General features: G+C 43.6%; 1 protein-coding gene across 1 annotated transcript in view; it reads left to right on the top strand.

Moving 5' to 3' along the window:
• LOC146188505 (snake venom 5'-nucleotidase-like) overlaps nucleotides 1-21,010 on the top strand; it is a 65,802-nt gene that overhangs the window by 5,867 nt on the left and 38,925 nt on the right. The window lies entirely within an intron of this gene.

The following is a 21,010-nucleotide window of genomic DNA, read 5'->3' as shown; positions in this document are numbered from 1 at the left end:
GATGTTTTGCAGCCCTGTTTTCTTCGTATTTCGCTGTTGAAGTAGAAGACCGCTCACTTCGCGGAACCCATAAGTTAAGATGAATCCCCACTTTCCCTTAAGCGACCATAAGCGATCCTTATACTAGATTCATTTAATACCTCACATGTCTCTCGGCCTTCTCGTGTCACATCGGCCCCAGTTAACTGTAAACGCTCACTCCAATAAGGAGAAATAAACACTAGCGAGAGAAAAAACCCGCTCCGAACCAAGGATTATCACAAGCAAAAACAATAGAAAATAAATTTCATGCAAAATATTGTTGTTTGCCATCCGGTATAGTGAAAAAGGAGCGGGGAGCAGGAAAAAGCTAGAAGAAAGAGTGTAAGCAGGTCTCCCTAAATAATCACACAGGTTGCCGATAAACTGATTGCTTAGCGTCCACTGCCTGTAGTCACATTCGAACTCAGGCCTTCTTTCCGTAGGCAGCATTGTTTCACGAATGGCATAGCTGGACAGGTCCACAATAGATGCTTCACATCGCACGGTTGGGGGAAGCACCACAATGCGGTTACTTTTCGGTCACTTGAAAGCGTTTGTCACGCCATCAATGACACACAGAAGGGGTCAGAGCTGCTCCTGCTTGAATCCGGCGCACAGATACCTCCTCCTCCCGAGCGAGATTACGGGGGAGAGGGTACGAACACGGGGGAATTAGGGCACGTGTTCGCTGGAGCAAAGGTTGTTTCTCGAAAACATTGGGCATGAGCGGATCTGGGGTAAGAGGGGAAGGTGGCGGCATGTCTTATGTGTCAAGGTGTGTCAATTTATCCATATGGATATTACGCAGATCGTTAGCATGGCCGCGAATCCAGTGTATACGCACAGGACAAAGGTATTGTTTACAGAGCTGGTGAATGGATTGCGTAATTTTGAATGTGCACCGGACAGTCTTAAGCTGCTTAAGGGCGGCTAGAGAGTCAGTGTAAATGTGAACAGTATCAAATATGGGTTCGAATGGGAGGGAGTTAATTGCATTGCGTCAATGCAAGGGGGTGCATGTATCTACGCCATACGTTGCGCGAGAGTTAAGATGACTATGGGAGGGACTGTACACATAGGTAACTCCCTGCAGAGCTGTGAGTGATGCATCGGTGTATATTATGCACCCTGGAGGCACATTCATGGCTGATATCGGCGGCGAAGCATCGGAGCTACTGTCTTCGATGCGTAGCACAAGAACGAAATTACCTTTGCGAAAAACGTGAAAGAATATATCGCGTAGCAGGTTAACGGTACATCTCCAGCAGTAAGACCATGCTGTTGAGCTCGTTGGTGTTCTGTTGGGCTTTAAGAAACACTCCGCGCCAAGACTACGAAGCTCATATCAACACGACGAAACAAAAGCACGAGACCTGAGCTATATTTCATGATCATAGCTTCATCTTTCAGGTATTGTGTCATCCACAACGGCTATTCGTGCTTTTCCGCCCTCTTACTCCTGCTAAATATATTTTGTGTTTACCATTTTTGTACTTTCATTGTTTCGCTCCTGGCATTCCACATAATTCCCTCATTTATTTTCATAAAAAAAGAAATACAGCTTTTAACGATAGAAAGCCCGCAGAAAACATTTCTCTATTTCTAAATCAGTAAAGAATGGACCTTTCGACCCAGCTTCCTACCATCGTCCGCAATACATCGCAGTTTAGCGAATAACAGACCTTATATAAACAGAGCTTAACTTTCGTACTTTCGTACTTTCGACACTTCGTGTCACGGATGTGCACACACGTATATCAATAAATGACGGTACAGACGCCCTTTCCCGATTGCTAGTAAACATCTTCACTCACATGAATCGGTAGTTTATCTTTCGCTACTTCAGCTGGCCCTGACATTAAATTATTTTGAGTTTCAATTGCATTAAAATAATCACATATTTGGAACAACCATGAACACCTCATTCCCTCCGCCTTACGCGAATATATTCATAGTAATTCCGGAACACAATTTTTTGAAGAGCCAATGCCAACTGCAAGCCCCCTTTTTCGACACCACGGTGAGCGTGGAAAGTAAAGAACCTAAATTATAAAAAAAGCGGTCAGATCGACCGTATAATCGATTTCACTAGCAGTTATCGAAGCCGTTGTAAAGCGGGCATATTTTTAGGACAGGTGACATGACTGAGAAGATTGCGTAGCGATGAAAATGGATACATTAACGGACTGCAGTCATTAAGAGCAGCCCTTATTAAAAAGACTATGTTGGTTTTTGAATATGGCATTTCAGATTAAAATGAAAAATAAAAACAATCTTGACTTGAATATAGCCGTCGGAAAAGCAAGCACTATAAAACGCAAACATTTGTTAAAAATCGATCAAAAGACAACATTGAACATCCCCTTATTTTATAACAAATTTCTGTAACATTCAACCTGAACCTAAATATTAAACTGAACTTGAATATTTTGCGGAAATGGCACATAATGTTAACATATAATGACCACCTCAAAAAAATTCAGAGACATTATAGTGAACTCGAGCCGCGATAAGCCTTGAAATAAACCATATTCTTGTTCCCAACTAAAATGTAAGACGTGTAACTACGGCCGGAAGCAGAGCCAAGCTATTTAAGTATCACATGAATAAACCTCCAACTGCGCATCCTATAACGTTATCTACTTTTTAGAATGCTACTTCTGTAAGAAAAGTACATTGGAGAGATGACGTAGTCAGTGAGAACAAAATTAAATGATCATCATGCAGATGCAGGCGAAAAGCTTCCAAAAGCAGGTTCAGTATTTTATTGGGGGCACGAATACAGTTTAGGAAAATGAAAGTATTTACTTGGAATACGATTTTACGCTTTTGAGGGACAGAAAGTACATAGAGGCACTTCTAATCTATAAATTTAAAACACTCGAGAGATAGATTAGAAGTTATCGAATATATTCAGTTTCCTATGCATATACCTATACTTAAATAGAGGCACTTAGAGAGTCAATCACGCACGTTTACTACATTTGTTCCCCTCGCTGTAGGATGTCTGTCATGCGGTCTTCCATTGTTTTTGCTTATTTTTGCTTGTTTATAATTTGTTCCTCATTAATTCCTGCCGCTTAATATTTTTTTCCCATTAGCGCGTGTGGCGAGCCATGCATTTTTGCTCTCGCTTTTCCTCTTTTTTCTTTCTGTAACATATCGTCCCTCCTAGAGTGTTCATTGATGCCTTCATAACCTTCCTCCTTTCTTTTCATTTCTTCTCCTTCCTATGTTGATAATCTTTTTAACAGCTACTAACTCGTATTCACATATATGGTGTTATGGTGATTCACCATATGACCTCCACAATATTTTAGCTCAGTTCAATTTGTCTCCCTTAAAGAAACCTATTAAATGGTATTACGTAAAGTATAGTATTACAGATTAGATAAGGCACGTTTTTTTTTAAAATTATTGCATGTGTATATATCATCACACCATCTATCCCCCATTCTTTATCGAATTTTTTTCGCAATTACATTCTTGGTCCGCCTACATTGGTATTTCAGCGTTTTCTTAGCGTCCTCCTCCAACATTCAGCCGAAGCTCTGTTCCTAAACATCTCTTTTTGTAATCGCTTGTCACAAACGGGCACCGACCTCAAGCTTGCCTTTTGCTCTGATACTTGAAGTACCTCTCACTATTATTTTTATTGCTGCCGGAGCCTTTGCATTCATTTTTGAGGTCAGAGGATAGCAAGTTTTCAGCCTAAACAAAGCCGTCATTTAGGCAACATTGTTTTATTCGACTATTTCTGCCCAGTAGGAAAAAAACTAGGAAATTGTTCTGCTGTTACAACAGAATTTATTTGCAATATTAGACAAAAACGATTTGTGACAACACAGTTTTTCGTAGAAACATCAAAATTTTCTGTAGTAACCACATAAAAGTACTACAGAACTACAGAAACAAATCAGTACTGCAGAAAGAAAATACATACTGCAGCAAAGTACTTACCAACCAGAGAAAAATCTGACTTTTCGACAGCACTATAGAATATTTTTTGTATTTATGTTTCTAGGTTTGTTTCGACTGGGTCCCGCTGTTCGCCTTTACATCCTTTCCATGGCTTTCTTCTTCTGCGGAAGCAAAATCGCATTGAAGCCATACCAGTGATGGCCACAGTACCCAGACGAATACAAGTGCTCTTTTTACAACTTTGATTATCGGACTGGCGCTCCCTGCAGCTCTTCTTTTGTTTCCTTTGAATTTGTGCACCCATCTCCTAAGACTAGCTCAGCGCTTTCCTGAGACTCTTTGGTGCAAAAAAAAAAAGGAATGCGGTTTCATTGATTTATTCTGAAATAGAGTTTATTACTATAGAGCCGATACAGTATACTAGGGAAAACAAAAGTACATGTATTATATTGTTGAGAATACAAGGTTTTATCAGAATAGAGCTAGAGTTTTTACTCCAACATTTCATGCGAAAATTACGAGAATTAAATATACCTTATATTAGCTTATGTACTCACTTTGCGATGCTAATACAGGAGTTTAGTTAGTTTGCTAAATTGGAAAAATTGATGTGTCATCAATAAACGGGAGAACCCAAAGTAAATTCCGCGAACCACTCCGAAGCTCTGGGGTGATAAACAATGATTTAGCCAAGAAATGATTTCTGCGTAGTTCCCCATCCAAGTGTTCCCGGGATATGAGAGCCGAGCAGCTGTCGAATGCTGTCTGGAAGGCGTACGTTCGCTTGCCCTTTTCCATTACACAGCTTAGTCACAGCGACACACTTTCTTATTGGGAAGCGCTAGTTGACAACATATTGACATCAGGTGGGTTCCTTTTCAGAGAAGACGTGAGAAGTTTAAATCGAACGACGGACTAAGCTTCAGAAGCCATTTTTAAGAAATAAATCCGTCTTTTGTCGCCGAAACCCCTTCATCGAGATGTAGTGAGAGAGAGAGGCGAAAAATTGGTTTTTAATAAGAAGAGCTCCTCCGTCCAACTCTTCTCGGTGTCGTGTTGGCGTTTAACCTTATCAGCATAATAAGGAGCTTCCTGGTACATTATAAAGTTATTAATATTGGGGAAACAAGGAGTAATCAAAGTAAGGCCGCAACAATACTGGAAAAAACTGACGGAATACAATTATCGAGAAAAAAACGTGGTGAAAACTTCGCATTTCGATATGCTAATGAATTATTGAAGTAATTTTCATAACATTTTTAAGAAATCGTATTTTTTGTTACAAACAATGCTATTAAAAACGTTGGCACCCATGCTAAGCATCCTTGATTGGTTGCTACTGCCCGCACAATGAAAAAAAATATGCTGAGAAACCAAGTTCGAAGCCTCTTTATTCGGAATGCGAAAGTAAGTGGTCTAAACTCTTGGAATCAGTTCTGTTTGGACAGATAGAAAATAAATTGGGGGGAACTTGAAGGCATAACGCGAAAGCTTTTATGATTCCCATTTGCCGGCTCGCCTTGCGGTTCCCTGTCCCCGTAAATGCACTTTATTGTACCTTCGTTATCCCGAACATACTTATAATTACAGAGTCGCAAGCTACAGTTCAAAACTATAACTAAAAGACTGCGCTGAAGTTTGCTTAAGTGCGGAAATCGCGAAAGCCGCTCTACAGCGCTGTTTTCTCTAATTTCATTGTCATTGTGCCATCGACATCGTCATCACTACCACTGCTACCATCGTTATTATGACACAACTGCAGCGTCACTGTCATCCCTACTTTCATCATTACCGTTATCACAAAGTGCATTACCTTGTCATTGCCATGATCATCCTCACGCTAGCCAGGGACAAATACGATCGGTTTCTCAAGAAACCGGTATGGAATAGCGGTTTGCACGCGGTGGAGACCGATATTTGCCTTTAGGTGTCAGTTCGCGCGTACATGTCCTGCGAAAACTTCCTACAGATTATTTCCGCAGCCCAAGAGCCAAGAAAGGATTTCGCCCTAAAAGCCCACCCAACATAGATGTAATGTTCTGCTTTGACCAAGCCGTGCGAACTGCCATCATGGTCTAGATGCAGTGTGTCTAGCTTGGCATCGAAGTGCCCAGGAAATCGGCATTTCAATTTAATCCTGCTATCTAAAAGCAAAGCCCGAGTTTGCAGCACCCGTCAGCTTGGTTAAATCATGCCTTATCATGACGTCATACAACCCGAAGACTGAGGAATAGCACTGATCTGTGACATAAGCAGGATGTGGTGGCGCTGCTGTCGCCAGGCTGACCCGACTGGGGCCGTTATGATTGCATGAATCCAAAGAATTTCAAAGTAGTTTTATTATTTGACATTGCCTCTATAATGACGTCCCTCGGTGCAGAGTATCCACGACCATTGGAGAACGGATTAGGAAAACAGGCAAATTCAATACAAAGGTGCACTATTTTTATAAAGCTGGAGAACACATGGTGGTACCACTTCAGTGCGCGACCCATTAAAACAATTGTAACGAAAACATGAATTCGTGAAAGATTTTCGGTTTCGTAGAGCACCGATAAATGTGGCCCATGTTTACTGTTAGCCAGAGTTTTGAAAAAAAAAAGTGCAAAATATTATTCTAGGGAACTGCTGCCGCGCACACTAAATTCCCTTCTAAATACTGCAACTTAAATGACTGATACCTTTACGCTGAAGCCAGTCCTGGTGAAGACTAAACAAAAAGACGTGCACTGTGCGACGTCAAGGCACGTTGAATAACCCCAGGTGGTATAAATCATAGTCAGCCGTCTGATACAACGTCTCATAACCTGAGTAGATGTGAAACGTTGATTTCCATAGATTGAACCAAACACCAGTGCTTTGTTTTGACATTTTCAATAGACTGCAATAAATTTGCATGCCATCGCTTTCCTTGAATGATACAGAAAACTTGCTTGCACTAAAGCTGATTGCGCCTGATTATACTGAGAGACCTGGCTGGATTGCGCAATGTATGCTTTTTTTTTTATTCGAGACGTTTGCCATCAGGCATAGTTAAAAGGGAGCGGGGAGTAGGAGGAAGCTTGAAGAACGAGTGCAAACAGGTCTCCCCTAATTAATCCCATAGGTTGCCGATAAACTGACTATTTAGCGTCCACTTCCTGTAATCACAGTCAAGGTCCCACCGCAGGCCTGCTTACCGTATAGGTAGCATCATCTCATGGATGCCGTAGCTGCAGCAGGTCCCCAATATATGCTTGACATCGCACAGTTCCGGTGAAGCACCGCACTGCGGGCAGTTTTTGGCCACTTGAAAGCGTTCGACACGCCACCGATGACGCACAGAAGCCGCTCTTGCCCGAATCCTCCGCACAGATACCCCCTCATCCCGAGTGAGATTACGGTGGAGAGGGTACGAACACGGATGAATTAGAGCGCGTGCTCGCTGCCGAAAAGATATTTTCTCGGAAGCATGGGACAGGAACGGATCCGGGGGAAGAGGGGTAGGTGGCTGAACGTGTGATGTGTCAAGGTGTGTCATTTTATACACATGGATATTATGTATAGATCGTGAGCGTGGCAGCGAATCCAGTGAATACGCACAAGACAGGGATATTTTTTGCAGAAATTGTGAATGGATTATGCAATTTTGAACGTGAGCCGAACTGCCTTAAGCTGCTTAAGGCTAGCAAGTCGGCGTAAATTTGAACAGTATCTAATGTGGGTTCGAGTCGGATTGAACGAATTGCTTTGTGTATCCCCTGAAGCTCCAATACAAGAGAGGTGCATGCATTCACGCTATACGTTGCACGAGAGTTAGGATGAGGATGGGAGGGACTGTACAGAGCGGTAACTGCCTGGAGAGTTGTGAGTGTTGCGTAGATGTATATATGCAACCTGGAGGAAAATTCCAGGCTGATATCGGCGGCGAAGCATTGGAGCAATTGTCTATGAATTGACAGTACGACCAAGGAGGAAGAGTGTGTAAGCGATGGGGCTGAAGCCACATTTTACGTTTTCTGCTTGCCCCACGCTGGTCGATATGTCCAGCCAATGTATTAAGTTGAGCGTACTCTTGCAGAAAATTTATGGGTGTCAGACGTGGGTTATAGGTTATGGCGCGCGTAGCCTCATAATTGATAGCTTCAAGGGAGTTGCATTGACGACGGGTGTGGAGCTGAAACTGTGCCTGGTACACTGTCCGCGGCTGAAGGAAGGAGCGAACGAGCTGACGAGCAGTATCAGAACGTGCTCCGTCTGAGCGCATAGCTATGCGACGAATCAGACCAAGGGTAGCGTGGGCCAATTTACGGGTGGCATTTAGCCAAGGTGTTTTAGTTCCAGATGTATGAAGAAAAAGGCCTAGCACATGAACACTTTTCACGTGATAATTTTGAGAATTATCTACCGTAAAAGTGAAAGGGGCTGCTTTCCGTAAGCCAGATTTGTTTACGATGTGACTGAAACATGATTTATTACACGATATGGACAGACCCAAAGCGGGGAGTTAGATGTTAAAATATCCAGCGCGTGCTGGAGCGCTGGATACTTTAACATCTAACTTCCCGTACAGACGCATCTGGATGACTGGACCACAGGATCACGGCGTTGGCATACGCAAGAACGTTTTCTGGGGCTCGGACAAGAGGAATAAAAACCACGTTAATGCGGGGGCGAGGACGGAGCCCTGGACACCCCACGGTTGGAGGTAAAGTGACCAAACGTCTTCCAAAGACCACGAATACTAAAGTTTCTGTTTGTTAAAAAAAAGTGCATTGAGAGAAGAAAGCGACTCGGGAGACCGAGATCCTGAAGGGTTCCAAGAATTGCAGAGTGAAGGGCGTTGTCATATGCCTTTGCAATGTCTGTAGCAATCACAGCACGAACCAAATGGCTCTGGGGAGAATGGTTAAGTACATCAGTAGCGAAAAATGCAAGGCCATCTACCGTTCCAAGTTGAGGACGGAACCTGATTTGAGATTCTGGATAACAAGCATTTGATTCCAACCAACATAACAAGCGAACTGCTAGAATCTGTTCGTAAAGCTTGCAGATAGTAGGAGTGAAGGAAATAGGTAGAAGGGCCGTTAAAGAAATTGGCGATTGATCTGAGTTTGGTATTGGCACAACAATAGAATGTGTCCACTCTTCCAGAATTACTCCAGCGTGACACGCTTCATTGAATGCATCTTGTCGAGACTGTAAAGCCGACCCCTCCAAATTGCGTAACAAGGAACTATAGGTATGTCATCGTATCCTGGGGCAGTCTATGGAGGCCAGCAATTCTGCCACAGTGAAGGCTTTATTAATGTCATCAGGGGGCTCAGCCATTGATAACACCAGAGGAGGAGTAGGAAATGCAAATTGTGCAAATGAAGCTTCATCTACATTCAGGGCCAAGCGAATGCTTCTGGTGTAATCTGCTACTTGAGAAGGGTGCTCCATGACATGAAATACCCGCCAAAGATGCCGATTGCCCTGTCTAAAGGAGAGGCGTTTACACCATGCAGACTAGCGTTCCCTGCTAAGTCACTTTGAGCAGCGCTGCGCATGTGCAGTAGCCTGATGAAGAGCGGCAATAGCTGAAGGGCCATCGGGGTTACGAGAAGCGTAACAATCTACTTGGCGACGGAGAGCCCAGAGATTTAAAAGGTGCATGTCTGGCTTTGGTGGTGGTGGCAGAATATATTATTAAAATTGTTTAGGAGGCTGTAGCGGTGGTTGGAGGCCTCAGTCAGGAACCCCATTGGCGTAAGGGGCTGTCTGCGCTATTTCGACGCGTTCGTTTTGACCCCTTACGTCCGAGCTGGTCAGAGCTGCCTCCCACCCCTCCTGCGTTGGCTGGTTATTAATAGTGACAATCTGATTTCGCTGGCATGCCCACACCATATTGTACAGGTCCGCCTTTTCCCCTCAGAATTTGCATTGTGAGTCAAATGACTCTGGATTTATTGCGTGTAGTCTTCATGGGTTGTTAAAATATTGGTTTGTAGCTTGCGGAGGTGTACCTTCTCCCCTTTGTCTAGGGTCTTTGCCGGGGAAGCGTAACGATGTGCTTGGCGCCGGAAAGCCCAGATATTTAAAAGGTGCATGTCCGGGTTCGGATCATGCTTATTTATAGTAGGGGAGTCACAACAGCCGAAAGTGTAAAGAGAGAACAGTGTCCTAAGAAGTGAAACGAACGCTGCGGCGTATTTTCCGCAGTCGCGAAGGTACAATGGAGACCAAGATAGGGCTCTGGTGGTGCCCCCGAGTACCTGGCTCAACATTCCAACGAGGGTTGCTGGGGCCTAACCACCATGAAAAGACAGATGAATATGGACCGCCCCATTGGCGCGATGCAGTTTCCGGTTTATTTAGAAGATGGAATTAATAATCTAGAAGGCTGTCATGAATGTGAGCACCTCGGGAGGAATTCATAGGGTAACCCCACTAAGTGTGAGCGCCATTGAAGTTTCCGACTGAACGACTGAACTGAACTGAGTAGTTATCGCGGAGGAAACGAATCGAACCACGGCTGGACAATGCTGCTCTTGGATAGATACTAGAATCAGTGGTTCAGGTACAGGTTTAACCAGAAGGCCAACGACCTATTGCCCGGTGTTGCACCACCGTGAATGATCGATCGGTGAAAGGGGGACACAATGATGAACATAAATTGCAGCTTTACCTGGATGATGAGAGGAAGTGGTGCACCGGCGGTCAGGGATGGAAAGAGAATGGTATGTGCAGAAACCAGAGAGAAGAGGAAATGAATTGTATTCTTGAAGAAGGAAGGCCCAGGTCTTGAGTTTGCCGTCGTGCAGGCGGATGTTTACTTCTGGTGCCTTATGAGCAAAACCTCGGCAGTCCCATTGCACCACCATAGATGATGCACTATCAATGAAGAGATCGAAACGCTTCAATTATCAGGTTAGTCAGCTGTTTCATGAGCGCCAATATTTTATCCATTTTTGGGGTATGATCACTGAGTGGGGCGTTGGTGCCAAAATGTGGCTCATTAGTTTGCGGAGGTGTTTCTCTAGATGGTCGCGCCGTTATAACCCTTCGTCTTGGCTGTGAGCGGCATTTTTCTCGCCGCTTATTTAATTCTTCTAAATGCGACGAGCCTCTGCGATGACATTATCAGGAGCGGTGTCGTCATCTGGGTTGGAAGTGGCTTTACGTGGCGTTGTGCTTTTCTTGGTCGGCAGTGAGTAGCTTCTGCGTATGTATTTTGTTGAGAAGACACGGTGCGAGTTGAGCAGTCAAGGGTAGGAAGTTCAAGGAAGTCATTTTCATCACAATCGAGAGCATCGAAGCGATTGTTTGTGGTGAAATTTGAGCTCCCAGACGCCTTGTTCAACTTCCTAGCCCTCTTCTTTGGACTAGAGGGAGAACGGATATCGTGACCTGGCGATTTGCAAAGGGCACAAAGGCATGCTGACTTATCCATATCGACCTCTGCTACAGGATTGGGGCAGGTGTTTTACATATGCCCTTCTTTATGGCAGTTATTACAGAAAATACGGCGTTGACGAAAAGGCTGCGGCCTGAGGATCGCATCATAATAGGTCAGGCGCTCAGGTAGATTTGGAGGGTCTTGAAGGGTAAGGAGGTAAGTGCCTTGGCGTACCTTTGGTCGAGTTTGGAGTATTGTGTGTGTTAAGCAACGAATATTTGCTCTCACTTCCTTAGGATGGCTAGTGCTGTCTACATGGTAGATAATGCATAGTTGGGTGTCAGGTCCAGATGCAAAATGTATCTGTATAGGGACACGCTTGCTTGAGTCCAAGGGGATCTGCGTAACAGTGCACGTTTTCTCAACGGCTGCTAGGGAAGGTAAGTTCATGCTGGTGTTGGAATGGCGATAAACAACAAATCCACAATATTTAGAAGAGCTCACTACGCTATTGTGGCTTGAACATAACGCGCAGGGACGGCAGTTATGTCAGAGCGCAATGTAGGCTTGATGGTGACATGGAACTGCCTTGGGGTCGGTAGAAGAGCACTTGAAGGGATATTCACGGCGTGCGTCTGTTGAAGGGGTAGAGACGCAAGAGACCCCTACGCTTCGGTAGGGGTGTCTTTGGAAGGGGAGACACAACTGGTGCCACAGGCGCAGTTCCTTGAGGCATTTGATGAGATGTGAAGGCCTCATGTCGGCACTTTTGAAGTCAGAAGTGAAGAAGCTACTGGTGCCATCACGGGCAGCATTCCTTGAGGCAGTGTGAGATTCACGGAGACGTTGGAGCAATCCGTTAGAGGAGCTGTCGGGGGAGAGTCCGTAGACGCCAAAGCTTGCATCGACGTCGAGGGTCGCGCGGCTGACTTCGCCGAAGCAGGATCCATGCCACAGACTCGTAGCAGGGCATCGCTCGGATGCGCCGAGCTAAGCTTAACTTGTGCCTGTGATTTTTGGCTTAGTTATGGTAATGATGAAAGTAGCGATGACAATGACGCTGCAGTTAGTGATAATGATAACGATAGTAGTAGTGGCAGTGATGACGATGTCGACGACACAATGACGAGGAAATAAAAGAACACAACACTGTAGTGTGGCTTTCGCGATTTCGCACTTAAGCAGACTTCAGCGCAGTCCTTTAGTTGTTATTTTGAGCTCTTGGACTCTGTACGGGAAAATGAAGGTACAATTAAAGTGCATGTGAGCGCACAAGGCTCCGCAAGGCGAGCCGGCAAATGGGAATAATAAAAGCTGTCGCGTCATACCTGCAGGTTCCCTCAATTTATTTTATATGCCCCCAAACAATTGTGAAACGGATTCCAAAACTTTAGGCCACTTTTGCATTCCGAATAAAAAGGCTTCGAACTGGGTTTCTCAGCATATTTATTTTCATTGTGCCGGAAGAAGCTATCAAACAAGGATGCTTAGCATAGGTGTCTACCTCTTTAGTAGCATTGTTTCTAATAGAAAATATTGCTTCTTGAAAATGTTGGGATAATTTCTTGAATAATTCAGTAGCATACCAAAAGACGAAGTTTTCGCTGCACATTGTCTGTATAACTGTATTTCACCAGTTTTTAGTATTGTTGCTGCCTTACTTTGATTACCCCTTGTTTCCCCATTGTTAATAACTTTATAATGTACCAGGAAGCTCCTTATTATGCTGTTAAGGTTAAAAGTTAAAGTCACAACCGAGAAGTGTTGAATGTGTGTGCTGTTCTTATTAAAAACCAATTTTTTGCCTCTCTCTCCTTGAATTTCAACGATGTTTATTTTTTGGCGACAAACGCTGAATTTATTTCTTCGAAAATGGCTTATGATGCTTCGTCCATTGTTCGATTTAAACTTCTCACGTCTTCTCTGAAAATGAATCCATCTGATGTCAGTATGTTCTCAGCAACTACCGCTTCACAATGAGAAAGTGTGTCGCTGTGACTAAGCTTTGCAATGGAAAAGGGCAAGCAAATGTACGCCTTCCAGACAGCATTCGACAGTTGGTCGGCTCTCATTTCCCGGCAACAGTTGGGTGAAGAACTACGTAGAAGTCATTTCTTGACTAAATCATTGTTTATCGCCCCAGAGCTTTGGAGTGGTTCGCGAAATTTACTTTGGGTTCTCGCGTTTTTTGATGACACGTCAATTTTTCCAATTTATCAAATAAACTAAATTTCTCTGTAGGCATCGCAAAAAGGGTGCAGAAGCTAATATAAGGCATTTTTAATTCTTTGTAATTTTCGCGTGAAATGGTTGAAATAAAAACTCTTGCTCTATTCTGGTAAGATCTTCTATTGTCAGTTATATGATGCCTGGCGTTTTGTTGTCCGTAATGTACTGTATCGTCTGTGTCGTAATAAATTTCAGTTCAGAATAAATCAATGAAACCGCATTTCTTTTTTTGCGCCAAGTAGTCTTAGGAAAGCGCTGAGCTAGCCTTAGGAGATAGGTGCAAAGGGAGCATCAGCCCCATGACCAAAGTTACCAAAAGAGGACTTGTATACGTCTGGCCACAGTGGCCATCACTGGCATGGCTTAAATACGCTTTTACTTCCGAAGAAGAAAACCGTGGGAAGGTAAGGTGAACAGCGGAACCCAGCCGAAAAAAGCTACAAAAAGGTGTCAAATACGACAAAATATCCTGTAGTTCTGTCGTAACCATCAGATTTTTCTGTAGCTCTGTGGTACATTTCTGTAGTTTTGTAGTTTTTCTGCAGTATATTTTTGTTGTCTGTAGTTCTGTAGCACAGTTTTGTTGTAACTACAGAAAAGTATAATGTTTCTACAGAAAGCTGTGTTGTCCCGAATGGCTTCTTGTAAAATATTGCATGCAATTCTGCCGTAGCAACATAAAATTTTCTTGGTTTTTCCTACTGGGCAGAAATAGTCGAATAGAACAACGTTGCCTAAAAGCTGGTTTTGTTTAAGCTGGAAACTTGCGATCCTCTGACGTCAATAATAAATGCAAAGGCGCCAGAAGCAATGAAAAGAATAGTGAGAGGTACTTCAAATATCACCGCACTTATACCTATATTGCTCGTCTGCTTTTTTATGCTGTGCATATTTTGTATTATTGTACTCCACCCACTTCCCTCTGTAATGTTCTTACCCGGAGGGTAACAATACATAAACAAAAAATATAGATGCCCACATTTTTTTTTTGCAGAAGCAGCATTTTAAAAGGTAGATAATGTTATACGATGTGTAGTTGGATGTTTATTAAAAGAAGAGTTAAATAACTTCATGGATCACTGCCTTGTCGTGGCGGAGGGGCTTGCGACACTCGATGAAGTCGTGAGCTCTGCTGTATAGGGCCACCCAAGATAGACAGGTCACGGCAGAGAGTTCTGACAAAATGTGATGCACTGGAAAAGGTAATGGCAACCCACACCAGTATTTCCTGCCAAGAAAACCCTATGACCAGTCACAATAGCATTAAAGATATGGCGCCGGAAGATGAGCCCCCCAGGTTGGAAGGCGCCCCACATGTTACTGGGGATGAACAAAGGGCGATTCCTAGTAGCTCCAGGACGAATGAAGCGGCTGGGCTAAAGGCAAAAGGACGCTCAGTTGTGGATTTGTAGGGAAGCGACCGGAAAGTCCGATGTTGCAAGGAGATATATCACATAGCAACATGGAATGTAAGATCTATGACGCAAGGTAAACTGGATGTCGTCAAGCGAGAAATGGACAGATTGAACATTGATATCTTCGGTATCAGTGAGCTCACGTGGACCGGAATGGGAGAATTTAACTCCGGCGACCATTATGTCTTTTATTGTGGGCACGAATCCAAGAGAAGGAATGGGGTCGCTCTCATAGTAAACAGAAGAATGGGCAAAGCAGTGCTAGGGTACAACCCCAAAAACGAGCGAATGATTTCACTACGGATCCAAGGTCACCCTTTCAACATAACAGTTATCCAAGTCTATGCACCGACCACTACTGCTGAAGAAGCTGACGTTGAGAGATTTTATGCGGACCTACAATGCCTTTTAGACCGCACCTCAACATCAGACGTCGTTTTTCTCACAGGAGACTGCAATGCTAAGGTCGGGAGTGAATAAATATCCGGAATTATAGGCAAGTTCGGTGTTGGCGAGCCAAATGAAGCTGGGCAGAGGCTAGTAGAGTTTTGTCAAGAAAACAACCTGACCCTAGCGAATACTCATTTTCAACAGCACAAGAGGCGCCTGTACACATGGACTTCACCGGACGGTCTGTACAGGCATCAGATCGATTATATTATTTGCCGGCAGAGATGGAGAAGCGCTATACAAGCAGTAAAAACAAGGCCTGGGGCCGATTGTGGCACCGATCATCAGCTTCTTGTTGCCAAAATCAAGCTTCGATTGAGGAAAACGCAAAAAACTAGAAGGCCTTTCAGGTATGATCTGGATCAAATTCCATTAGAATATGCTGTGGAAGTGAGGAATCGATTTCAAGAATTAGATCTAGAAGACAGAGAGCCCGAAGAGATGTGGACTGATGTTCGTGATATAATACAAGAAGTTGCTACTAAGGTAGTTCCAAAGCGTAAGAAATTCAAGAAAGCAAACTGGTTATCTGAAGAGGCTTTGCAACTAGCTGAGGAAAGGAGGATGGCAAAAGTTATGGGGGAAAGAGAAAGATACAAGGTTCTCAATGCGGATTTTCAGAAAATAGCAAGGAGAGATAAGAAGGTCTTCCTGAACATACAGTGCCAAGCAGTTGAGGACAACAGCCAATTAAGTCACACAAGAGCTCTGTATAAGACAATCAAAGATATCAAAGGAAGCTTCTGTGCTAAGCTGGGCGTGATAAAGGACAAACGAGGCAAGGACCTCACTGAAGCCTCAGAGATAAAGAAGAGGTGGCAGAAATACACAGAAGAACTGTACAAGAAGGACCCGAATGTGCAAACCCAACATAAGACGTTTGTGATTACTGATCTCGAGCCGGGCATCCTGAAGAGTGAAGTTGAATGGGCCTTAGCCAGCCTTGCTAAGAACAACGCTAGCGGAATTGATGGCATTCCAGCTGAGTTGCTTCAAAACCCCAACCATGACGCTGTTAACATTCTGCATACATTATGTCAGAAGATTTGGACAACCCTCCAGTGGCCACAGGATTGGAGGAGGTCAGTTTACATCCCCATTTCAAAGAAAGACAGTGCCAAAGATTGTTCCAACTACCGCACGATCGCGCTTATTTCGCATGCTAGCATGGTGATGTTGAAAATCCTCCAAGGTAGGCTGCAGCAGTATGTGGATCGGGAGCTTCCGAACGTGCAAGCTGGGTTTCGCAAGTGCTGAGGAACTAAGACCAAATTGCCAACCTTCGCTGGAGCATGGAAAAAGCAAGAGAGTTCCAGAAACTCATCTACTCTGCGTTATTGATTATGAGAAAGCGTTTGACTGCGTAGATCACAGCAGATTGTGGCAAGTTCCAATTCTCCTCATCTGTCTCCTCAGGAATCTGCATGAAGGACAACAGGCCACAGTCAGAACTGGGTATGGTCTTACTGATTGGTTTCCGATTGAGAAAGGAGTGAGGCAAGGCTGCATACTGTCGCCCTGCCTATTTAACCTATATGCAGAGTGCATCATGAGGAAGGCCGGTCTGGACGAGTCTTCAGCTGGAGTGAAGATTGCTGGAAAACGTATCAACAACCTTAGATATGCGGATGATGCCACTGTAATGGCAGAAAGCGAAGTGGAACTCATGAGACTTCTGATGGGCGTACAAGAAGAGAGTGAGAAGTTTGGGCTTAAACTGAACATTAAAAAGACAAAGATCATGGCGTCTTGCCCTATCAAGTCCTGGAGCATCAATGGACAAGAAGTGGAAGCTGTGACAGACTTTCTCTTCTTGGGCTACAAGATTACCTCGGAAGGATTCTGCAGCCTTAAATTAGGAGACGCCTGTTTCTGGGAAAGAGAGCAATGGTTAGCCTTGACCGCCTAGTAAAGAGTAGAGACATTAGTCTGCCAACCAAGATCCGTATAACTCGGGCTATGGTCTTTCCAGTTGTGATGTATGGATGCGAGAGTTGGACTGTGAAAAAGGCTGACCGCCGAAGAATTGACGCGTTTGAATTGTGGTGCTGGCGAAGACTCTTGAGAGTTCCTTGGACTGCCAGAAGATCAAATCAGTCAATATTGTCGGCCATAAACCCTGACTGCTCGTTGGAGGGTCAAATTCTAAAGTTAAAGCTCAGCTACTTTGGTCATCTGATGAGAAGAGAGGAGTCGCTGGAGAAAGATTTGATGTTGGGAAAGGTTGAGGGTCGCTGGAGAAGGGTAGGCAGCGAACGCGATGGTTAGATGGTATCCTCGAGGCACTGCAGATGAAGTTATGGGATGTTAGGAAGATAGTGAGAGACCGGAAAGCGTGGCGTGACATGGTCCATAGGGTCACGAAGAGTCGGACACGACTGAACGGCTGAACTAAATATCTTGGCTGTGCTTTCGGCCGTAGTTTCGGCCGCTGTGTTTTCGGCCGCAGTTGGGAACAAGAATATGGTTGATTTCAAGGCTTATCGAGTTTCGAGGTCACTGTAATGTCCCTGAATTTTCATGAGGCGGTCACTATATGTTAACATCATGTACCATTTGCGCAAAATGTTGAAGTTTAGATTAATATTGAAGTAAAAGTTGAATGTTACAGAATTTTGTTAGAAAGAAGGGGGGATGTTCAATGTTTTCTTTTGATCGTTTTTTAACAGATGTTTGTGCTTCATAGTGCTTCCTTTCCGACGGCAATATTGAAGTCAAGATCATTTTTATGTTTTTTTTGGTCGTAAGAAGCCATATTCAAAACCTAGATATTCTTTTATTTACAGCGGCTCTTAATGATTACAGTAGGTCAATATATCCATTCTTATCGTTACGCATTCTTCTGAGTCATGTCACCTGTCCTAAAAATATGCCCGCATTACAACGGCTTCGATAACTGCTAGTTAATCGAGGTAATGCGGTCGATCTGACTTTTTTATTTTAGGTTCTTTTGTTTTCCACTCACACCGTGTTGTCAAGAACGTTGACTTGCAGTCGGCATTGGCTCTTCAGAAAATTGCGTTCGGGAATTCTCATGAATATATTCGTGCACGGGGGAGCAAATGGAGTGTTCGTGATTTTTCCAAATATGTGATTATTTTAATGCAATTTAAACTCAAAATATATTTTTTGCGAGTACCAGCTGAAGCAGTGAAAGATAAATTACCGATTCATGCGAATAGAGATTTTAACAAGCCATAGGGAAAGGGCGTCTGTACTGTAATTTATTGATATATGTGTGTGCGAATTTGTGACATGAAGTGTCAAAAGTACGAAAGTAAGTTATGGTATTAAAAAGTCTGTTATTCGCTTAACTCTGGTGTGTCATGCTTGATCGAAGGAATCCGGATTGAGAGGTTCATTCTTTGCTGATTTAGGAATAGAGAAATATTTTCTGTGGGCTTTCTATCGTTAAAAGCTGTATTCCTTTTTTTTTGTGGGAATAAAGGAGGGAATTATGTGAAATGCCAGGAGCGAAACAATGAAAGTAGAAATGTGGTAAACACAAAATATATTTAGCTGGGGTAAGAGGGAAAAAAAAGCCCAAATAGCCGTGGCGGATGACTCAACACATGAACGATGAAGCTATGATCATGAAATATCGCTCAGGTTTCGTGCTTTTCTTTCGTCGTGTTTATATGAGCTTAGTCCTCGTGGCGCCGGGTGTTGCTTAAAGCCCAACGAGATACCAACTAACCCGACAGCATGGTCTTACTGCTGGAGACGGACCGTTAACCTGCCACGTAATACATTCTTTCACACTTTTTGGAAATGTCATTTCGTTCTTGTGCAATGGCATCTAAGCATAGCATGCGCAATCCAGCCAGGTCTCTCAGTATAATCAGGCGCAATCAGATTTATTGTAAGCACGTTTTTGTTATCATTCAAGGAAAGCGATGCAAAGCAAATTTATTGCAGCCTTCTGAAAATGTCGAAAAATAAAAAACACAGGTGTTTGGCACATTGAATGGACATCAACGTTTCGCATCTACTCAGGTTATGAGACGTATCTGTCGGCTCCCTATGATTTATACCACCTGGGGTTATTCAACGTGCCTTGACGTCGCACAGTACACGAGCGTCTTTGTGTTTCGCCTCCGCCAGAATGCGACCGCTACACGGACGGGATCGAGCACACCGTAGTCGAAAGGCCGCCTCGCATTTGAGCCACCGCGGAGGTGGAGCGAATATGGGATGAAAGGAGAGTTGATTGAGTGACATACCGTTCAGCTAAATGCAATGTCCTAGCGATGCCTGAAGGGAGAAGTTTTCTTTATATTTCTGCAGCTTGCTCGCTTTGTGTATATATGCGGTGCTTCCCCGGCGTGCCTGCCATGAAATCTGACACAAGTGTCCTTATGCACTGTGTCCGTGAATGACAAGAAAGAATTGAATTCAACTCAAGCACATTGTAACTGCGTCAGACTCACCCAAAAACAATAAATCGTATTCAACGTGTGCTGTGACTTTACAATAATAGATGTTCTAAGGGTTGCCCTTTAGATCTCCAAAAAAACCTAGCTCGTTACAAAACGGCACTATAATTCAAATGCGTTGCTATGGTCACGCTTTAAAACCTCCTCTTCTCTACCGAGCTCTGCTCAGTGTTCAAATGATTATGGTTTTTATTTATTTTTATTTACAATACTGCCGGCCTTCTTCCAAGACCATAGCAGGGGGCTTTTAGTACACTTTGAGTAGGACATATGTGCATATCTTTCACGGGCAGCACAACAGGACATAAAAGTACACGTACGCGAAAAGAGGGAACATTACATGGGCCAAAATCACATACAAAGCAAAAGGATCAGCAATAAAAAAAAACTTCACAATGCAGTGCACATCCCGTAAATCACAAAATTGTACACGTGACCGTATTCCTATCAACAGGTAGCAGGTACGGCTCTTGCAGCGCTATCATGAATTTGTTAAATGATCTACTTCTGATATGAATAAAGATAGAGATTGCAAGCTAGTAATGCGATGGTCTAAGCGATTTCATTCACTGATGGCGAGAGGAAAGAAAGAATGCTTGAATGTGTCATTGTGACAGCTGTACTCTGTTAGTGTGTACGAGTGTTTTTGCCGAGATGGTCGCGATTCTGAAAAGGTTATGTATTTTTCCCAGTCTATTTTGTAGTGGTTATGTAATAGCTGAAACAGAAACTCTAGGCGCGCTTGTTTTGCCCGCGATGATAAAGTAGGAAGGCCGCATGAATCTGCAAGCAAAGACGGAGAATCGGTGCGCTTGTATTTGTTATATATAACTCGTAATGCCTTGCGCTGAACGGCTTCTAGTTTTTTTTTTTATGTTTGTGAGCGAATGAGGGAACCAGACAGTATTCGCGTATTACAGAATTGGCCTTACGAAAGTTGTGTATGCCAGGAGTTTAGAGGCTACTGGTGTAAATCTTGGGCGTCTACGTATAAAGAAAAGTTTTCGCAAAGCAGCTGATGTGATGTTAGTGATGTGAGAGTCCCACCTCAGGTGAGATGACAGTGTGATACCTAAATATTTATGGTGCCTAACTTCTGTTAATGGCGCTCCGTTTATTGTGTACGAAAAGCGCGACGGGTGCTTTTTTCTTGTTACGATCATGTAAATTGATTTTTG

This window comes from Amblyomma maculatum, chromosome 5, assembly GCF_055883805.1.
Source record: "Amblyomma maculatum isolate TAMU_Amacu chromosome 5, ASM5588380v1, whole genome shotgun sequence".
NCBI classification, from domain to species: domain Eukaryota; kingdom Metazoa; phylum Arthropoda; class Arachnida; order Ixodida; family Ixodidae; genus Amblyomma; species Amblyomma maculatum.
The sequence above is the reverse complement of the archived record's forward strand: the minus strand, read 5'-3'. Positions and strand labels throughout refer to the sequence as shown.